Source organism: Ambystoma mexicanum, chromosome 14 (genome assembly GCF_040938575.1).
Source record: "Ambystoma mexicanum isolate Mex_15411 chromosome 14, UKY_AmexF1_1, whole genome shotgun sequence".
Taxonomy (NCBI): domain Eukaryota; kingdom Metazoa; phylum Chordata; class Amphibia; order Caudata; family Ambystomatidae; genus Ambystoma; species Ambystoma mexicanum.
Genome location: NC_090940.1, coordinates 466,776,739 through 466,797,259, shown reverse-complemented (window position 1 = coordinate 466,797,259; position 20,521 = coordinate 466,776,739).

Here is a 20,521-nt window from a genome sequence, read left to right as displayed (position 1 = left end):
AGAGGACTGACCCACCCAAGTCTTGGAGGCGGACTTCAACACTCTGAGGACTGAATTGAAAGGGAAATATATATTTTACAAAAACACTGATAACTCTTTGTAATCAAATGACAGAAATGTATAACTTTGAGAGCTTTAATTTAAAAAATGTACCTTTAATTCAAGACTAAACTCGAATTTGTGTGATGTTCTGGGGCAAAACCCCATTGTTTATTAATATTACAGACTCCCTGTTTCAGCTAGACAAACGAAAATGCATTGGTATGTGGGTAGATATGTGAGGAACAGTTGTATAAAATTTAATGAAGATCCAATGTTGTTTAGCACCTTAAAAAGTGCTAGAAGTTGCCATTTGTGAATGCAAGCTCCTAGAAACAGCAGATTTGGGACAGAGTATACCTCATGTGATAGGTGACATGGGTACGTAATTTCAAACAACTGTGTAACTCTGAAGTATGTATTTTGATCATATATAGATTTGGGTGCACAGATGATAAGGGAGGTTCTTCAAGAGACCATAAATGGCTGACATCACTCTGACACAACTTAGTTCGCCAATCAGGGGACGAATGAAAGTTTGACCAATTAGAAGCTGAGAGAGAGGTAGGGTCAGTGATGCTAGAACACACCCACATTCTAAACACATAAAAGCAGACAGACAGGACAGATAGAGACCTTCCAAATCCATCTGCAGCGGGACGCTCTGCCGGAAAAATCCATACTTACCTCCATACAACATCCAGAGATCCAGACTTCAAATTCATCAATCTATCCAGAACTAAGAGACCAGACCAGAGAGAAAGCAGTGCTGTACTAAGAGACCAGACCAGAGAGAAAGCAGTGCTGTACTAAGAGACCAGACCAGAGAGACCCAGACCAGCAGAGAGAGTGACCAGAGCCCAGTCTAAAACCCTGACCAGATCCGTGATGAGGCCCATTTAATTCAAGAATATAGTGTGAGTACCCAGCAGAACTGTGTAGAACCAATCTCTTAGTTTAAATTCATCTAATTCAATCTATTTAACCTAAGTAGAACTGCCTCCTAGCTGTCAACTGTCATTTCTAGTTGCAAGCTGCACTTGTCATTTTGAGCTTTTGAAATTTGCAAACCCAAAAACGACCTTTATTAAATCGCTCATATCTCCGCGACCGTTTGGGCTAGAGACTTGCAGTAACTTTCCTCTGATAGCTTAGAATCGTAGCTTTGAATCGCACCAAGAAACGCATTCCTACCCCTTATAGTTTTACCGCAATCGCGGAACACGCATCCGCGAATTTTACCGCGATTTGCAAATTTCTTCACATGTAAAAACTGCTGCTGCTTGCCTTCCATTTGCCAGAAATTCGTTTGACCTGCTAACTATCCCTGCATCATTGCTAGTGTGAGCCTGGACTAATATTAACTAGATACCACTCACCCTGAACCTCTGTAAGGGAATTAAAAGCGTTTAGCATATTTTCTCATTCATTGCCAGCACATATCAAAGCAATTTGGGCCTGTGATTTCAAAACTCCTACCTGTTTTCTGTTGTCTAAGCTTGCTGGATTGAACTGATTACATTGATTGCATTCCTGAGAACTGTGTGCTTTCCTCCCATTTCCTTGCATTGCATAAAGAGGGGGGGGAGTGAATAGCCAGAGAAAAGTGATTACATTGTTTGGTTGAAATCATATTGAGTATTTTCTGTACTGCATTCATTGAATATTGCATCCACCTGAGCTTACATAAAGCATCCTCTACCACATTATACTTTTGTTCCTAATTACCAGTGTGCTACCTTACCCATTTCATCTCAACTCCTTAGTAATTATAAAGAAGTGTGCTAGTGCCAGATTCTCTGTTGTCAATCTTTATCATATCAGATTAAGTGTGCTCTTCAATTATTAATTTATTATAAAGTGTTATATATATATCTATTGTTTAAATCATCAAATAAACCCTTTTAACTTGCAAAACAGAACTACTTCTTGGCTCAGTGGGGTCAGGGGGATTCCAAGAGAGGGGTGTTATATAAGGGTAGTCATCCAGAACGCATGAACTGGACCTAAAGATATATCAATAAGGGTTTTCATTCAGTATTATAGACTAGGCGTTGACTTAGCTGTAGTGTTGAATTGAATCCTCTTACACACCTGACCATAAAGGCTAGTAAATGCCAGATTGGACAAGGCTCAGTGGTTTACCTTGGACATGAAGTAGGTGGAGGGAGGATACAGCCTCTTCCCAGTAAAGTACAAGCAGTACAAGACTGGCCTACCCCCACTACGCAAACCCAAGTGAGAGCCTTCTTAGGACTCACAGGGTATTACCGCAATTTTGTGGCAGACTATGGCACCATAGCTGCCCCTCTGACTGCCCTCACAACTCCGAAGAAACCCAAGAAGGTAACTTGGACCGACGAGTGTGAGAAGGCCTTCAATGGCTTAAAAGACTCCTTGTGCCAGGCCCCTGTCCTCAGGGCCCCGGATTATCAAAGACCTTTTATCGTGCAGACGGACGCCTCTGACACTGGGATAGGAGCTGTACTATCACAAGTAGATGAGAAGGGTAAGGAACACCCTATTGGTTTTAGTAGCCGCCAGCTTAAGGACAAAGAGCTCAGATGGTACACCGTAGAGAAAGAATGTTTCTCTGTTGTGTGGGCCCTAAGGAAGCTGAGGACCTACCTCTATGGGACCCACTTCACTGTGCAAACTGACCATAAGCCCTTAAAGTGGCTAATGAACATGAAGGGGGAGAATCCAAAGTTGCTTAGGTGGACCATAAGTCTACAAGGCTTCGACTTCACTATTGAGCATAGGCCAGGTGTCCAACATAGCAATGCTGATGGGTTGTCCAGAATGTTTAACCGAGCTGAACAAGAGACTCATCCAGGGGTGGATTAGTTCCCCCTGTCCATAGTCTGGGAGGGGCGAGTGTTAGGAAAGATTTCGTAATTGTAGGTAATTTTCCTTCCATGTGGCAACCCCTAAACTTTTTGCTTTTGTTTTTCACCTTGTTCTTGACTTTGCCAGAGAAGTGCAGCCTTCTGCCGCACTCCTCTGGGCTTTTGCTCCTTTCTTACGGGGAAACTGACATGCCCTTAAGACAGTCAGTACCGGGGAACGCTGTTTCCCGTAGTTTCTTTTATCATGTTGCGGCTTTAGTGCAACATGACACAAGAGGGCACTGTAAGCTAAGTTACAGCTCTCTTGGGTCTCTAGCCTTCTACAGGCCCTAGATACTCGTTTAGGATTGTATTTGATCGGTGCAAGTGATTCAGGGACGGGAATGGTGGCAGCGATCGTTTCTTTATATTTTGAGCTCCTTTTGGCGTTCTAAGCACGTTTTTTACGCTTAACCCAAAATGGTGGCGTGGCTCCCAAAATGGCCAGACCACGAGGCTCCTTTGTCCTGTCCGCTGACCGTCTTGCTCCCTTCACCTTCCCCAGGTCGAGCCGACCCGGGGCCTTCCTTATTTGGGCATGTACTTTCCCGCGAAACACCCGCGAAACACGGATGCTTTCGCGGGCTTCTACATGTCTTTTGTGTGCCTCCAGGGTGTGGGCTGGGATGTCTGGTCCCAATACACTAGGGTGGTGTGAATGCCTGGGACCACCGTGGTCCGTGATTGGTCCACGAATGGTGTGAGTGTTGATGAGCGGATCTCCCATTGGGTGCCCTCCGTTTTGGCGCGAAGGGAACCGTGGATAAGAGGGGGCTGGAAACACCACTACCATGTCGATCTCCTGAGTTCTCACGAACGAAGGAATACAGTCGCCAAGTATCCTGCAACCAAGAGGCTGGACCGAGGAATCGCTGGTGACCCGCTGAAGGACTTCTGCTCTGCACTGCTGTCGCCTTGTGAAACCCTTTTCACCTTTGATCGAACCAGAAGGCCTGTACTGGTGCTTCGTCCCTTGGAATAGCGGGAACAGCTATTCTCGGCATCTTCATCATCTCCTGCCAGTAAGCCTTCGGAAGCGTCTCTGGGCCATCCAGCTGACTGACCAGCTTACACGGGAGTCTTGCTCTGTAACCGCCGCCAGGCCGCCAGGTTGTGTAGTATTTCGAGTCCTGGTCACTCTCACACGCTTCGTACACTTGGCGTTCCCAGGTCGGAAGTGAGTAGTGTACATTTGGCTCAAATACACACGGCCGCTCCGTTGCCCTGCTGTGGTGACAAACTGGGCGGGTTTCTTCGATTGGGACGTCTTTTTACTCAACACGACGACGAGGCGTTCCCTGCTCTTCTGAACCTGCCAGCTACTGAAACGGACGCGGAGAAGCCTGGGTCTGCTTGCATCGGGGACCGGTGAGTAGCATAGCTAGGATCTGGTCACCCTCCTGCAGGAGCCCATTGCTTTTCCCCGCTGTGTAAAACAGCACCCTTTTGCCGTACTCGCGCTCTGCTTCTGCCCACTGTGGAGGCTGCGCTTGAGTCGCGGAACTTGTTCTTCTTCTGTAAGCACTAAACTGAACTGCCTGACTTCCTTCGAAGAGATTCTCCTTTTGCCCGTTGGCACCAGCGCGTGCAGGTACTTTGAGCACAAGGCTCCACTCTTCGCAGGGCTCGGACTTCCATCTAGTTAGGTGCCTCTGAAGGCGAACTGAGTCTAAAGCATTGTATCGGACTGCCTGTTTTCCTTCCCTTGCAGGTGGACTACACATTTCGTGCATATAACGCTTGCGACTGTCGTATTTGTATATATATTGTGTTGATATGGTATGTGTTGGTTTAATATTGTGATACTGTGATTTTCTCGCTACGGTCATTGTTTTAAAGGCCTTAAAATAAATGTGTATATATTTTTGATATAACAACTGTTTGGAGTAGTTTGTAAGTGATCTTGCTTTGTGTGCTCATTGCGAGCTTTCAGTCACCCTCACCCCTCTTGAGACCTAGTCTTGACTGCCGCGATCGCTACCTTGATTGGTCTGGCTCGTCCAGAGGTTACCCTGTTCCAAGTAATTAGGTTGGCCTTCTGAACTTCTGCGCCACCAGGACAGAGTTCAGAAATCCGTCTTAACACTTCCTATAGCATGAGATGTGATATCCCAATGCTTCTACCAAACCTGAGACCCTTCCTATAGCATGAGATGTGATATCCAACTCTTCCCATCCAATCCTGAGACCCTTCCTATAACATGAGATGTGATATCCAACTCCTTCCCAATCCAATCCTGAGATCCTTCCGATAGCATGAGATATGATATCTCGATGGTTCTAATATCAAACCTGAGACCCTCCCTATAGCATGAGATGTGATATCCAACTCCTTCCCATTCCAATCCTGAGACCCTTCCAATAGCATGAGATGTGATATCCAACTCCTTCCAATTCCGACCTGTGACCCTTCCTATAGCATGAGATATGATATCCAACTCCTTCCCATTCCAATCCTGAGACCCTTCCTGTAACATGAGATGTGATATCCAACTCCTTCCCAATCCAATACTGAGACCCTTCCGATAGCATGAGATATGATATCTCAATGCTTCTAATAACAACCCTGAGACCCTTCCTATAACATGAGATGTGATATCCAAATCCTTCCCAATCCAATCCTGAGACCCTTCCGATAGCATGAGATATGATATCTCAATGCTTCTAATAACAAACCTGAGACCCTTCCTATAACATGAGATGTGATATCCAAATCCTTCCCATTCCAATCCTGAGACCCTTCCTATAACATGAGATGTGATATCCAACTCCTTCCCAATCCAATCCTGAGACCCTTCCGATCGCATGAGATATGATATCTCAATGCTTCTAATACCAAACCACAGACCCGTCCTATAAATTGAGATGTGATATCCAAATCCTTCCCCTTCCAAACCTGAGACCCTTCCTTTAGCATGAGATGTGATATCCAACTCCTTCCCATTCCAATCCTGAGACCCTTCCTATAGCATGAGATGTGATATCCTAATGCTTCTACCAAACCTGAGACCCTTCCGATAGCATGAGATGTGATATCTCAATGCTTCTACCAAACCTGAGACCCTTCCTATAGCATGAGATGTGATATCCAACTCCTTTCCATTCCAATCCTGAGACCCGTCCTATACTATGTGATGTTATATCTCAATGCTTCTAATACCAAACCTGAGACTGTCCTATAACATGAGATGTGATATCTCAATGCTTCTAATAACAAACCTGAGACCCTTCCTATAACGAGATGTGATATCCAAGTCCTTCCCATTCCAATCTTGAGACCCTTCCTATAACATGAGATGTGATTTCCAACTCCTTCCCAATCCAATCCTGAGACCCTTCCGATAGCATGAGATGTGATATCTCAATGCTTCTAATACCAAACCTGAGACCCTCCCTATAGCGTGAGATGTGATATCAAAGTCCTTCCCATTCCAATCCTGATACCCTTCCTATAACATGAGATGTGATATACAACTCCTTCCAATTCCAACCTGTGACCCTTCCTATAGCATGAGATGCGATATCCAACTCGTTCCCAATCCAATCCTGAGACCCTTCCGATAGCATGAGATGTGATATCTTAATGCTTCTAGCAAACCTGAGACCTTCCCATGGCATGAGATGTGATATCAAACTCCTTCCCATTCCAATCCTGAGACCCTTCCTATAGCATGAGATGTGATATCCAACTCCGTCCCATTCCAATCCTGAGACCCGTCCTATACTATGAGATGTTATATCTCAATGCTTCTAATACCAAACCTGAGACTGTCCTATAACATGAGATGTGATATCTCAATGCTTCTAATAACAAACCTGAGACCCTTCCTATAACATGAGATGTGATATCCAAGTCCTTCCCATTCCAATCTTGAGACCCTTCCTATAACATGAGATGTGATATCAAAATCCTTCCCAATACAATCCTGAGACCCTTCCGATAGCATGAGATATGATATCTCAATGCTTCTAATACCAAACCACAGACCCGTCCTTTAACTTGAGATGTGATATCCAAATCCTTCCCCTTCCAAACCTGAGACCCTTCCTTTATCATGAGATGTGATATCCAACTCCTTCACATTCCAATCCTGAGACCCTTCCTATAGCATGAGATGTGATATCCCAATGCTTCTACCAAACCTGAGACCCTTCCTATAGCATAAGATGTGATATCCAACTCTTCCCATCCAATCCTGAGACCCTTCCTATAACATGAGATGTGATATCCAACTCCTTCCCAATCCAATCCTGAGACCCTTCCGATAGCATGAGATATGATATCTCGATGGTTCTAATATCAAACCTGAGACCCTCCCTATAGCATGAGATGTGATATCCAACTCCTTCCCATTCCAATCCTGAGACCCTTCCAATAGCATGAGATGTGATATCCAACTCCTTCCAATTCCAACCTGTGACCCTTCCTATAGCATGAGATATGATATCCAACTCCTTCCCATTCCAATCCTGAGACCCTTCCTGTAACATGAGATGTGATATCCATTTCCTTCCCAATCCAATACTGAGACCCTTCCGATAGCATGAGATATGATATCTCAATGCTTCTAATAACAAACCTGAGACCCTACCTATAACATGAGATGTGATATCCAAATCCTTCCCAATCCAATCCTGAGACCCTTCCGATAGCATGAGATATGATATCTCAATGCTTCTAATAACAAACCTGAGACCCTTCCTATAACATGAGATGTGATATCCAAATCCTTCCCATTCCAATCCTGAGACCCTTCCTATAACATGAGATGTGATATCCAAATCCTTCCCAATCCAATCCTGAGACCCTTCCGATATCATTAGATATGATATCTCAATGCTTCTAATACCAAACCACAGACCCGTCCTTTAACTTGAGATGTGATATCCAAATCCTTCCCCTTCCAAACCTGAGACCCTTCCTTTATCATGAGATATGATATCTCAATGCTTCTAATACCAAACCTGAGACTGTCCTATAACATGAGATGTGATATCTCAATGCTTCTAATACCAAACCTGAGACTGTCCTATAACATGAGATGTGATATCTCAATGCTTCTAATAACAAACCTGAGAGCCTTCCTATAACATGAGATGTGATATCCAACTCCTTCCCAATCCAATCCTGAGACCCTTCCGATAGCATGAGATATGATATCTCAATGCTTCTAATACCAAACTACAGACCCGTCCTATAACTTGAGATGTGATATCCAAATCCGTCCCCTTCCAAACCTGAGACCCTTCCTTTAGCATGAGATGTGATATCCAACTCCTTCCCATTCCAATCCTGAGACCCTTCCTTTAGCATGAGATGTGATATCCCAATGCTTATACCAAACCTGAGACCCTTCCTACAGCATGATATGTGATATCTCAATGCTATTAATACCAAACCTGAGATCCTTCCTATAACATGAGATGTGATATCCAACTCCTTCCCAATCCAATCCTGAGACCCTTTGATAGCATGAGATGTGATATCTCAATGCTTCTAATATCAAACCTGAGACCCTCCCTATAGCATGAGATGTGATATCCAAATCCTTCCCCTTCCAAACCTGAGACCCTTCATTTAGCATGAGATGTGATATCCAACTCCTTCCCATTCCAATCCTGAGACCCTTCCTATAGCATGAGATGTGATATCCCAATGCTTATACCAAACCTGAGACCCTTCCTACAGCATGAGATGTGATATCTCAATGCTATTAATACCAAACCTGAGATCCTTCCTATAACATGAGATGTGATATCCAACTCCTTCCCAATCCAATCCTGAGACCCTTTGATAGCATGAGATGTGATATCTCAATGCTTCTAATATCAAACCTGAGACCCTCCCTGTAGCATGAGATGTGATATCCAACTCCTTCCCATTCCAATCCTGAGACCCGTCCTATACTATGAGATGTTATATCTCAATGCTTCTAATACCAATCCTGAGACTGTCCTATAACACGAGATGTGATATCTCAATGCTTCTAATAACAAACCTGAGACCCTTCCTATAACATGAGATGTGATATCCAAGTCCTTCCCATTCCAATCTTGAGACTTTCCTATAACATGAGATGTGATATCCAACTCCTTCCCATTCCAATCCTGAGACCCTTCTTATAGCATGAGATGTGATATCCAACTCCTTCCCATTCCAATCCTGAGACCCTTCTTATAGCATGAGATGTGATATCCAACTCCTTTCCATTCCAATCCTGAGACCCGTCCTATACCATGAGATGTGATATCTCAATGCTTCTAATACCAAACCTGAGACTGTCCTATAACATGAGATGTGATATCTCAATGCTTCTAATAACAAACCTGAGACCCTTCCTATAACATGAGATGTGATATCCAAATCCTTCCCATTCCAATGCTGAGACCCGTCCTATACCATGAGATGTGATATCTCAATGCTTCTAATACCAAACCTGAGACTGTCCTATAACATGAGATGTGATATCTCAATGCTTCTAATAACAAACCTGCGACCCTTCCTATAACATGAGATGTGATATCCAAATCCTTCCCATTCCAATCCTGAGACCCTTGCTATAGCATGAGATGTGATATCCAACTCTTTCCCAATCCAATCCTGAGACCCTTCCGATAGCATGAGATATGATATCTCAATGCTTCTAATACCAAACCTGAGACTGTCCTATAACATGAGATGTGATATCGCAATGCTTCTAATAACAAACCTGAGACCCTTCCTATAACATGAGATGTGATATCCAAATCCTTCCCCTTCCAAACCTGAGACCCTTCCTTTAGCATGAGATGTGATATCCAACTCCTTCCCATTCCAATCCTGAGACCCTTCCTATAGCATGAGATGTGATATCTCAATGCTATTAATATCAAACCTGAGATCCTTCCTATAACATGAGATGTGATATCCAACTCCTTCCCAATCCAAACCTGAGACCCTTCCGATAGCATGAGATATGATATCTCAATGCTTCTAATACCAAACCACAGACCCGTCCTATAAATTGAGATGTGATATCCAAATCCTTCCCCTTCCAAACCTGAGACCCTTCCTTTAGCATGAGATGTGATATCCAACTCCTTCCCATTCCAATCCTGAGACCCTTCCTATAGCATGAGATGTGATATCCTAATGCTTCTACCAAACCTGAGACCCTTCATATAGCATGAGATGTGATATCCAACTCCTTCCCATTCCAATCCTGAGACCCTTCCTATAGCATGAGATGTGATATCTCAATGCTATTAATATCAAACCTGAGATCCTTCCTATAACATGAGATGTGATATCCAACTCCTTCCCAATCCAATCCTGAGACCCTTCCTATAGCATGAGATGTGATATCTCAATGCTTCTACCAAACCTGAGACCCTTCCTATAGCATGAGATGTGATATCCAACTCCTTCCAATTCCAACCTGTGACCCTTCCTATAGCATGAGATGGGATATCCAACTCCTTCCCGATCCATTCCTGAGACCCTTCCGATAGCATGATATGTTATATCTTAATGCTTCTACCATACCTGAGACCTTCCTATGGCATGAGATGTGATATCAAACTCCTTCCCATTCCAATCCTGAGACCCTTCCTATGGCATGAGATGTGATATCCAACTCCTTCCCATTCCAATCCTGAGACCCGTCCTATACCATGAGATGTGATATCTCAATGCTTCTAATACCAAACCTTAGACTGTCCTATAACATGAGATGTGATATCTCAATGCTTCTAATAACAAACCTGAGACCCTTCCTATAACATGAGATTTGATATCCAAATCCTTCCCATTCCAATCCCGAGACCCTTCCTGTAACATGAGATGTGATATCCAACTCCTTCCCAATCCAATCCTGAGACCCTTCCGATAGCATGAGATATGATATCTCAATGCTTCTAATACCAAACCACAGACCCATCCTATAAATTGAGATGTGATATCCAAATCCTTCCCCTTCCAAACCTGAGACCCTTCCTTTAGCATGAGATGTAATATCCAACTCCTTCCCATTCCAATCCTGAGACCCGTCCTATACCATGAGATATGATATCTCAATGCTTCTAATACCAAACCTGAGACTGTCATATAACATGAAATGTGATATCTCAATGCTTCTAATACCAAACCTGAGACTGTCCTATAACATGAGATGTGATATCTCAATGCTTCTAATAACAAACCTGAGAGCCTTCCTATAACATGAGATGTGATATCCAAATCCTTCCCAATCCAATCCTGAGACCCTTCCGATAGCATGAGATATGATATCTCAACGCTTCTAATACCAAACCACAGTCCCGTCCTATAACTAGAGATGTGATATCCAAATCCTTCCCCTTCCAAACCTGAGACCCTTCCTTTATCATGAGATGTGATATCAAACTCCTTCCCGTTCCAATCCTGAGACCCTTCCGATAGCATGAGATATGATATCTCAATGCTTCTAATATCAAACCTGAGACCCTCCCTATAGCATGAGATGTGATATCCAACTCCTTCCCATTCCAATCCTGAGACCCTTCCGATTGCATGATATGTGATATCCAACTCCTTCCAATTCCAACCTGTGACCCTTCCTATAGCATGAGATATGATATCCAACTCCTTCCCATTCCAATGCTGAGACCCTTCCTGTAACATGAGATGTGATATCCAACTCCTTCCCAATCCAATCCTGAGACCCTTCCGATAGCATGAGATATGATATCTCATTGCTTCTCATAACAAACCTGAGACCCTTCCTATAACATGAGATGTGATATCCAAATCCTTCCCATTCCAATCCTGAGACCCTTCCTATAACATGAGATGTGATATCCAACTTCTTCCCAATCCAATCCTGAGACCCTTCCGATAGCATGAGATATGATATCTCAATGCTTCTAATACCAAACCACAGACCCGTCCTATAAATTGAGATGTGATATTCAAATTCTTCCCCTTCCAAACCTGAGACCCTTCCTTTAGCATGAGATGTGATATCCAACTCCTTCCCATTCCAATCCTGAGACCCTTCCTATAGCATGAGATGTGATATCCTAATGCTTCTACCAAACCTGAGACCCTTCCTATAGCATGAGATGTGATATCCAACTCCTTCACATTCCAATCCTGAGACCCTTCCTATAGCATGAGATGTGATATCTCAAAGCTATTAATACCAAACCTGAGATCCTTCCTATAACATGAGATGTTATATCCAACTCCTTCCCAATCCAATTCTGAGACCCTTCCGATAGCATGAGATCTGATATCTCAATGCTTCTACCAAACCTGAGACCCTTCCTATAGCATGATATGTGATATCCAACTCCTTCCCATTCCAATCCTGAGACCCGTCCTTTACTATGAGATGTTATATCTCAATGCTTCTAATACCAAACCTGAGACTGTCCTATAACATGAGATGTGATATCCAACTCTTTCCCAATCCAATCCCGAGACCGTTCCGATAGCATGAGATATGATATCTCAATGCTTCTACCAAACCTGAGACCCATCCTATAACTTGAGATGTGATATCCAAATCCTTCCCCTTCCAAACCTGAGACCCTTCCTTTATCATGAGATGTGATATCCAACTCTTTCCCATTCCAATCCTGAGACCCTTCCTATAGCATGAGATGTGATATCCAACTCTTCCCATCCAATCCTGAGACCCTTCCTATAACATGAGATGTGATATCCAACTCCTTCCCAGTCCAATCCTGAGACCCTTCCGATAGCATGAGATATGATATCTCAATGCTTCTAATATCAAACCTGAGACCCTCCCTATAGCATGAGATGTGATATCCAACTCCTTCCCATTCCAATCCTGAGACCCTTCCGATTGCATGATATGTGATATCCAACTCCTTCCAATTCCAACCTGTGACCCTTCCTATAGCATGAGATATGATATCCAACTCCTTCCCATTCCAATCCTGAGACCCTTCCTGTAACATGAGATGTGATATCCAACTCCTTCCCAATCCAATCCTGAGACCCTTCCGATAGCATGAGATATGATATCTCATTGCTTCTAATAACAAACCTGAGACCCTTCCTATAACATGAGATGTGATATCCAAATCCTTCCCATTCCAATCCTGAGACCCTTCCTATAACATGAGATGTGATATCCAATTTCTTCCCAATCCAATCCTGAGACCCTTCCGATAGCATGAGATATGATATCTCAATGCTTCTAATACCAAACCACAGACCCGTCCTATAAATTGAGATGTGATATCCAAATTCTTCCCCTTCCAAACCTGAGACCCTTCCTTTAGCATGAGATGTGATATCCAACTCCTTCCCATTCCAATCCTGAGACCCTTCCTATAGCATGAGATGTGATATCCTAATGCTTCTACCAAACCTGAGACCCTTCCTATAGCATGAGATGTGATATCCAACTCCTTCACATTCCAATCCTGAGACCCTTCCTATAGCATGAGATGTGATATCTCAAAGCTATTAATACCAAACCTGAGATCCTTCCTATAACATGAGATGTGATATCCAACTCCTTCCCAAGCCAATCCTGAGACCCTTCCGATAGCATGAGATGTGATATCTCAATGCTTCTACCTAACCTGAGACCCTTCCTATAGCATATGTAATATCCAACTCCTTCCCATTCCAATCCTGAGACCCGTCCTTTACTATGAGATGTTATATCTCAATGCTTCTAATATCAAACCTGAGACTGTCCTATAACATGAGAAGTGATATCCAACTCTTTCCCAATCCAATCCTGAGACCCTTCCGATAGCATGAGATATGATATCTCAATGCTTCTAATAGCAAACCACAGACCCATCCTATAACTTGAGATGTGATATCCAAATCCTTCCCCTTCCAAACCTGAGACCCTTACTTTATCATGAGATGTGATATCCAACTCTTTCCCATTCCAATCCTGAGACCCTTCCTATAGCATGAGATGTGATATCCAACTCTTCCCATCCAATCCTGAGACCCTTCCTATAACATGAGATGTGATATCCAACTCCTTCCCAATCCAATCCTGAGACCCTTCCGATAGCATGAGATATGATATCTCAATGCTTCTAATATCAAACCTGAGACCCTCTCTATAGCATGAGATGTTATATCTAACTCCTTCCCATTCTAATCCTGAGACCCTTCCGATAGCATGAGATGTGATATCCAACTCCTTTCGATTCCAACCTGTGACCCTTTCAATAGCATTGGATGGGATATCCAACTCCTTCCCAACCCAATCCTGAGACCCTTCCGATAGCATGAGATGTGATATCTTAATGCTTCTACCATACCTGAGACCTTCTTATGGCATGAGATGTGATATCAAACTCCTTCCCATTCCAATCCTGAGACCCTTCCTATAGCATGAGATGTGATATCCAACTCCTTCCCATTCCAATCCTGAGACCCGTCCTATACCATGAGATGTGATATCTCAATGCTTCTAATACCAAACATGAGACTGTCCTATAACATGAGATGTGAGACCTCAGTGCTTCTAATACCAAACCTGCGACCCTTCCTATACCATGAGATGTGATATCTCAATGTTTCTAGTACCAAACCTAAGACCCTTCCTATTGCAAGAGATGTGATATCCAAATGCTTCCCATTCCAAACCTGCGACCCTTCCTATAGGATGAGATATGATATCCAACTCCTTCCCATTCCAATCCTGAGACCCTTCCTATAGCATGAATGATATCCAACTCTTTCCCATTCCAATCCTGAGACCCTTCCTATAGCATGAGATGTGATATCTCAATGCTTCTTCTAAACCTGATATCGTTCCTATAGCATGAGATTTGATATTCAACACCTTCCCATTCCAATCCTGAGACCCTTCCTATACCATGAGATGTGATATCTCAATGCTTCTAATACCAAACCTGAGACTGTCCTATAACATGAGATGTGATATCTCAGTGCTTCTAATACCAAACCTGTGACCCTTCCTATGGCATGACATGTGATATCCAACTCCTTCCCTTTCCAATCTGAGACTCAGATCTCCCTAACTTCTCACCACTCCTAGCTCCCGGATTGATCCTGTTCGCTGTCTCGTCTCTCCCTTCTTCGGCTTCCTTCTTCCATTAACCTACAGGTTCCTGACCTGGACTCTAACGAAATCTGCAACTCTGGCCCTACACACTCTGCAGGGAATACTCTGGATTTTCTGGTCTCAGACCTCTAATTTAGACGCGAGTTCCCTGCCTTCTCTCCTCTTCCCGCTGCCTTCAAAACAACAAATGAGCTCCAAAAGATACACAGTGCTCAGAATGCTTTATAACACCCATTATTCAACTTATAGCCGTAACCCCCTAGACGTATTGAAACGTGCTAAAAACTAGCAAAAACAGCTAGAAAATGTACTTTTCTCGCGTTTTGGTAAATGCTAATTCTGTTGCGTTTCCTGTTTGTACAGTGTACGTGCGTTTGTTCAGTCGAACCTGATGTTTTTAACCACTCGTCTCCCATACTAGGGGGATCAAAATGTACTTTGTTTACAGGCTGAAGGTATACTGCTGAAATCTTCAATGCATTATCAGCTTTCCTTACTGTTCTGGAACGTGCATTTGCCATCTGTTAATCCAGTCACCATGTGGGCCTTCTAGTTTACAAGCTGCACTCCCTGGTGATCCCGTTCTCTCCAAAGTAGGCTAATCCAGTTGCTCCTCCTCAGAGGCGTTCTTCCTCTCTGTCTTTGCACTCTGCATCTTTTCGCGTTGCAAACACTCGCTTCCCTGCTCTCTGGTTTAGACGCTGTTCCTCCTCAGAGGCGTTATTCCTTTCTTTTCCTGTTCCCTGCAGTTTCGCGTTGCAAGTGCTCGCTTCCCAGCTCTGGTTTAGACGCGTGTTCCCTGCCTTCTCTCCTCTTCCCGCTGCCTTCAAAACAACACATGAGCTCCAAAAGATACACAGTGCTCAGAATGCTTTATAACACCCATTATTCAATTTATAGCCGTAACCCGCTAGACGTATTGAAACGTGCTAAAAACTAGCAAAAACAGCTAGAAAATGTACTTTCCTCGCGGTTTGGTAAATGCTAATTCTGTTGCGTTTCCTGTTTGTAGTGTCCGTGCGTTAGTTCAGTTGAACCTGATGTTTTTAACCACTCGTCTCCCATACAAGGAGGATCAAAATGTACTTTGTTTACAGGCAGAAGGTAGACTGCTGAAATCTTCAATGCATTATCAGCTATCCTGACTGTTCTGGAACGTGTATGTGACATCTGTTGATCCAGTCGTCCCTTCTAGTTTACAAGCTGCACTTTATGAGCTCATTTGTTGATTTGAAGGCAGCGGGAAGAGGAGAGAAGGCAGGGAAAATACACCCGGGCCCACCCGGATGGGAGGCCCGGGGCCGTAAGCTGGGAGGTGGGGGATTTGTGCGAAGTCCGGTGGGGCAGCGCCCGTTTGGCGCTGCCCCACTTAGCATGCACATGGTGGGGTCGGGCTGCTGGGTCCCTTAACAATGGGAACCCAGACAGCGTGTCTCCAAGACAGGAGGGTGAGGTGAGAGGGGCAGGTGACAACCGGTAGTCGCTGCCCCCTGTCACCTTGCCCTCCATACTTCAAAGGCCCCCCTTCCCATCCTGCGGATGCTGAGCGGGGGCCTTTTGAAGTTCAAAGAAAGGGCCGCCTTGCCCCCAGGCCGAATTTTGCCTTTATCTGGCGGGGGCAAGGTGGCCCTTCTCATGCTTCCTCCCGTCAGCCACGAACAGCAGCAGGACGGCTGCAGGTCTGCACCGAGCACCAGGACAAGAAGGAGCACCGTTTGCTGGGTCCAGCTGACATTTTTTTCCTGGCTGCGCAGAAAAAGCGGACATTGACATATTTACAGCAGTGAACCCGTCGGTGAGTGGGCCTCCCCAGCCCCGCAGGCTTCAACAAGACAGAGAGGCACACTGCTGCTGTGCTTTCCTAGGAGAGAAGGCTGCAAGCTCCCCAGCCCCTCCTGCACCTCCCATCGAAGTGGAATTTTGTAAAGAAACCAACGCTGCGCTACACTGTTGCACTCATGCGAATTGCTTCAAGGAAAGAGCCCAGCTACAGCCAGGTGATTGTTTCAACTGGGGGGGCTGCTGCCAGTGTTTTGCGAGGAATCAACGCTGCTCATACATAGGACAAGGTACAGCTGGACAATTGCTGTATGAGACCTGTCCTAATCTGACATTGTGTCACGACGGCGAAGATAAATTAAAAATACCTTCTGGGGGATACAGCGGGGGGCGCTGGGCTGACACTGACAGGCCACAGCATTCCAAACCTGACCGAGTCAAAGGTCACAAGCAACGTGCAGCGAAGGAGCAGAGCAGAATTTGCGGCGGCCGTGCTTTTCTGTGTCTTCAGCCTGGGAAGCAGGACTACACAGAGCACCTGCTTTAACAGCTGTACAGGGGACAGCCGGAATTACCAGGCACACATTTCGGCAGACCTACATTGGAAGGCGGCAGACACAGAGCCCCAGCATTTTACTTTACCTGGGAACTACAAGAGGGGGGGGGAAGAGGACCCTGACCCACACAGCAAGTTGGGAAACACAAAGACAACCCATTGCGAACCAGCACGCAGAGACCCAAACAGGCAAGAGATGGCCAACGCCTTATCCCTAAAAGAAACATTACTCCTGGAATGGGCCAAAGCAGTGGTGCAGGAAAGAATGGCAGAGCTCGCATCCACCGGCCTCAACGAGGATGACGCAGGCGCCCTGGAAGAGGAGGTCGACGGCGATGAGGAGCCAGCAGAAAGGGAGCAACCAGCTAGGAAGAAGCAGCGCCTTGACGTCCGCAGCATGCCCGCCTCTTCAGACACCCACCCAGGCACCAAAAGGAAAGCAAAATCAGGTACTGTGAAAAACAATGATTTGGGGCCTATGCTTGAACAATTTTTAAAATGGCATAAGGGTGCGGGTGCTGGGAAAAAGAGGAGGCACAGGGATGACTCGAGCAGCTCCAGCAGCGAGAGTGACAGCACAGACACAGAGTCGGAATCTGGGGGCGAGGATGACCAGGGCCACCTTAAAGCATTGGTTGGGCCTAGCAATGATGTACCGTCTCCAACCCCTCATATGACTAAATATGGGAGGCGCACTGCCGGCAAAAGTGTAAATAGAAGCCTAAAAAAGACCATTGCATGGCACATTGAGCGGAAAATTAAGAGAAAGATCTGGAAAAAGCAATTTATTGACATTTTTGCCTATTGGAATATGAAGAATTAGGTTTTGGCATTTCAAAAAGGGATAAGAAAGAGGAAGAAAAAGAGAGAGCAAAGAGGCCCCCACTGGAGAAGAATATTCAGAACTAGGAGGCCTCTTTTCAAATACTATCCACAATAATTCTAGAAAAATTCCCAGAAGAGGGCACTGCACTGATTGCCTACCACCACAGAATTTTGGAGATTCACAATACCTTTGGGGGGGAGTCTTGGCTGAACTATGATAGAGAGTTCAGGAAGGAGATGCAGAGATTCCCTGACCTGGGCTGGGAGGAGGAAGACCCTAAATTGTATCTTTTTCATGTATTAAAAGAAAACTCAGCTAAGAGCGCCCAAAGCAGCAAGGACTATGAGCATCAGTATAATAGAAGGGGTAGAAACAGGCAACATAACCAGCGCAGGCCTCAACAAGACAGTATAAATACTAACAAAAACAAACCCCCCTTCCGAAGAACGCCCCCAGAGGGGCAAAAAACAGGGCATAATCAGGGGCAGTCTGGCAACCGCAGCAACGGGGGGGTCAAAGGAAGCACTCCGGGGTCCTGCTGGTACTTCAACAGAGGGTCATGTAACAAGGGCACCGAGTGCAGATACAAGCACCAATGCAGCACATGCAGTGGTGGCCACAGCAGCAACAATTGCACAAAAGCCTCTCCTTCCAGGCCCAGCCCAAAAGTCACTGAGGGCAAAAACATGCACTAGCTATAGATTAGGGGCCTCACCAATAAAAATTGACCAACTGCTAATAATGTTAGCGAACTACCCTGACCCAGCAGCTAGAGCATCCCTGGCTCAGGGTTTCAAAGATGGCTTCCGGATCCCATTCAAGGGCCAGGGATCTTCCACCATACCCAAGAACCTACAATCTGCCTCATCCCTAGCTACCATAATAAGCAAAAAAATTGATAAAGAGATACAACTAGGGAGGATTGAGGGCCCCTTCCAACACCCCCCCTTCACTGAGTCTTTATGCTCCCCCCTGGGCATTGTGCCCAAAAAAGAGCCGGGGGAGTTCAGGATGATCCATCATTTATCACACCCACCCGGTAGCTCTTTCAATGACGGCTTCCCTGCCACGGAGGCCGCTGTCTCTTACAGCTGCGTGCAAGATGCTGTCGACCTAGTAAAACTGTCAGGTAAACACGCTCTCATGGCAAAAGCGGACATTAAGTCAGCTTTCAGGCTGCTGCCCGTGCACAAGAGCACCTACCAGTGGCTGTGTTTCCATTTTGACAATAAATTCTATTTTGACAAATGCCTTCCCATGGGCTGCACCATCGCGTGTGCCTATTTTGAACAGTTCAGTTCTTTCTTACAGTGGGCGTTCCAACAGGCCATGCCCAGAGCCAGAACGGTACACTATTTGGATGATTTCTTCTTCACTGGCCCAGCAGGGTCTCTCCTATGCAGCTTGTTAAGACGGATTTCTGAACTCTGTCCTGGTGGCGCAGAAGTTCAGAAGGCCAACCTAATTACTTGGAACAGGGTAACCTCTGGACGAGCCAGACCAATCAAGGTAGCGATCGCGGCGGTCAAGACTAGGTCTCAAGAGGGGTGAGGGTGACTGAAAGCCCGCAATGAGCACACAAAGCAAGAGCGCTTACAAACTACTCCAAACAGTTGTTATATTAAAAATATATACACATTTATTTCAAGGCCTTTAAAAGAATGACCGTAGCGAGAAAATCACAATATAACGATAGTAAACCAACACATACCATATCAACACAATATATATACAAATACAACAAGTCTTAAGCGTTATATGCACGAAATGTGTAGTCCACCTAAAAGGGAGGGAAAACAGGCAGTGCGAAATAATGCTTAGACCCAGTTCGCCTTCAGAGGCACCTAACTAGATGGAAGTCCGAGCCCTGTGAAGAGTGGAGCCTTGTGCTCAAAAGTACCTGCACGCGCTGGTGCCAACGGGCAAAAGGAGAAGCTCTTTGAGGGAAATCAGGCAGTTCAGTTTAGTGCACAAAAGAAGAAGAACAAGTTCCGCGACTCAAGCGCAGCCTCCACAGTGGGCAGAAGCAGAGCGCGAGTACGAAAAAGGGTGCTGTTTGACACAGCAGGGAAAAGCAATGGGCTCCTGCAGGAGGGCGACCAGATCCTAGCTATGCTACTCACCGGTCCCCGATGCAAGCAGACCCAGGCTTTTCCGCTTCAGTTTCAGCAGCTGGCAGGTTCAGAAGAGCAGGGAACGCCTCGTCGTCGTGTTGAGTAAAAAGACGTCCCAATCGAAGAAACCCGCACAGTTTGTTACCACAGCAGGGCAATGGTGCGGCCGTGTGTATCTGAGCCAAATGTACACTACTCACTTCAGACCTGGGAACGCCAAGTGTACGAAGCGTGTGAGAGTGACAAGGACTCGAAATACTACA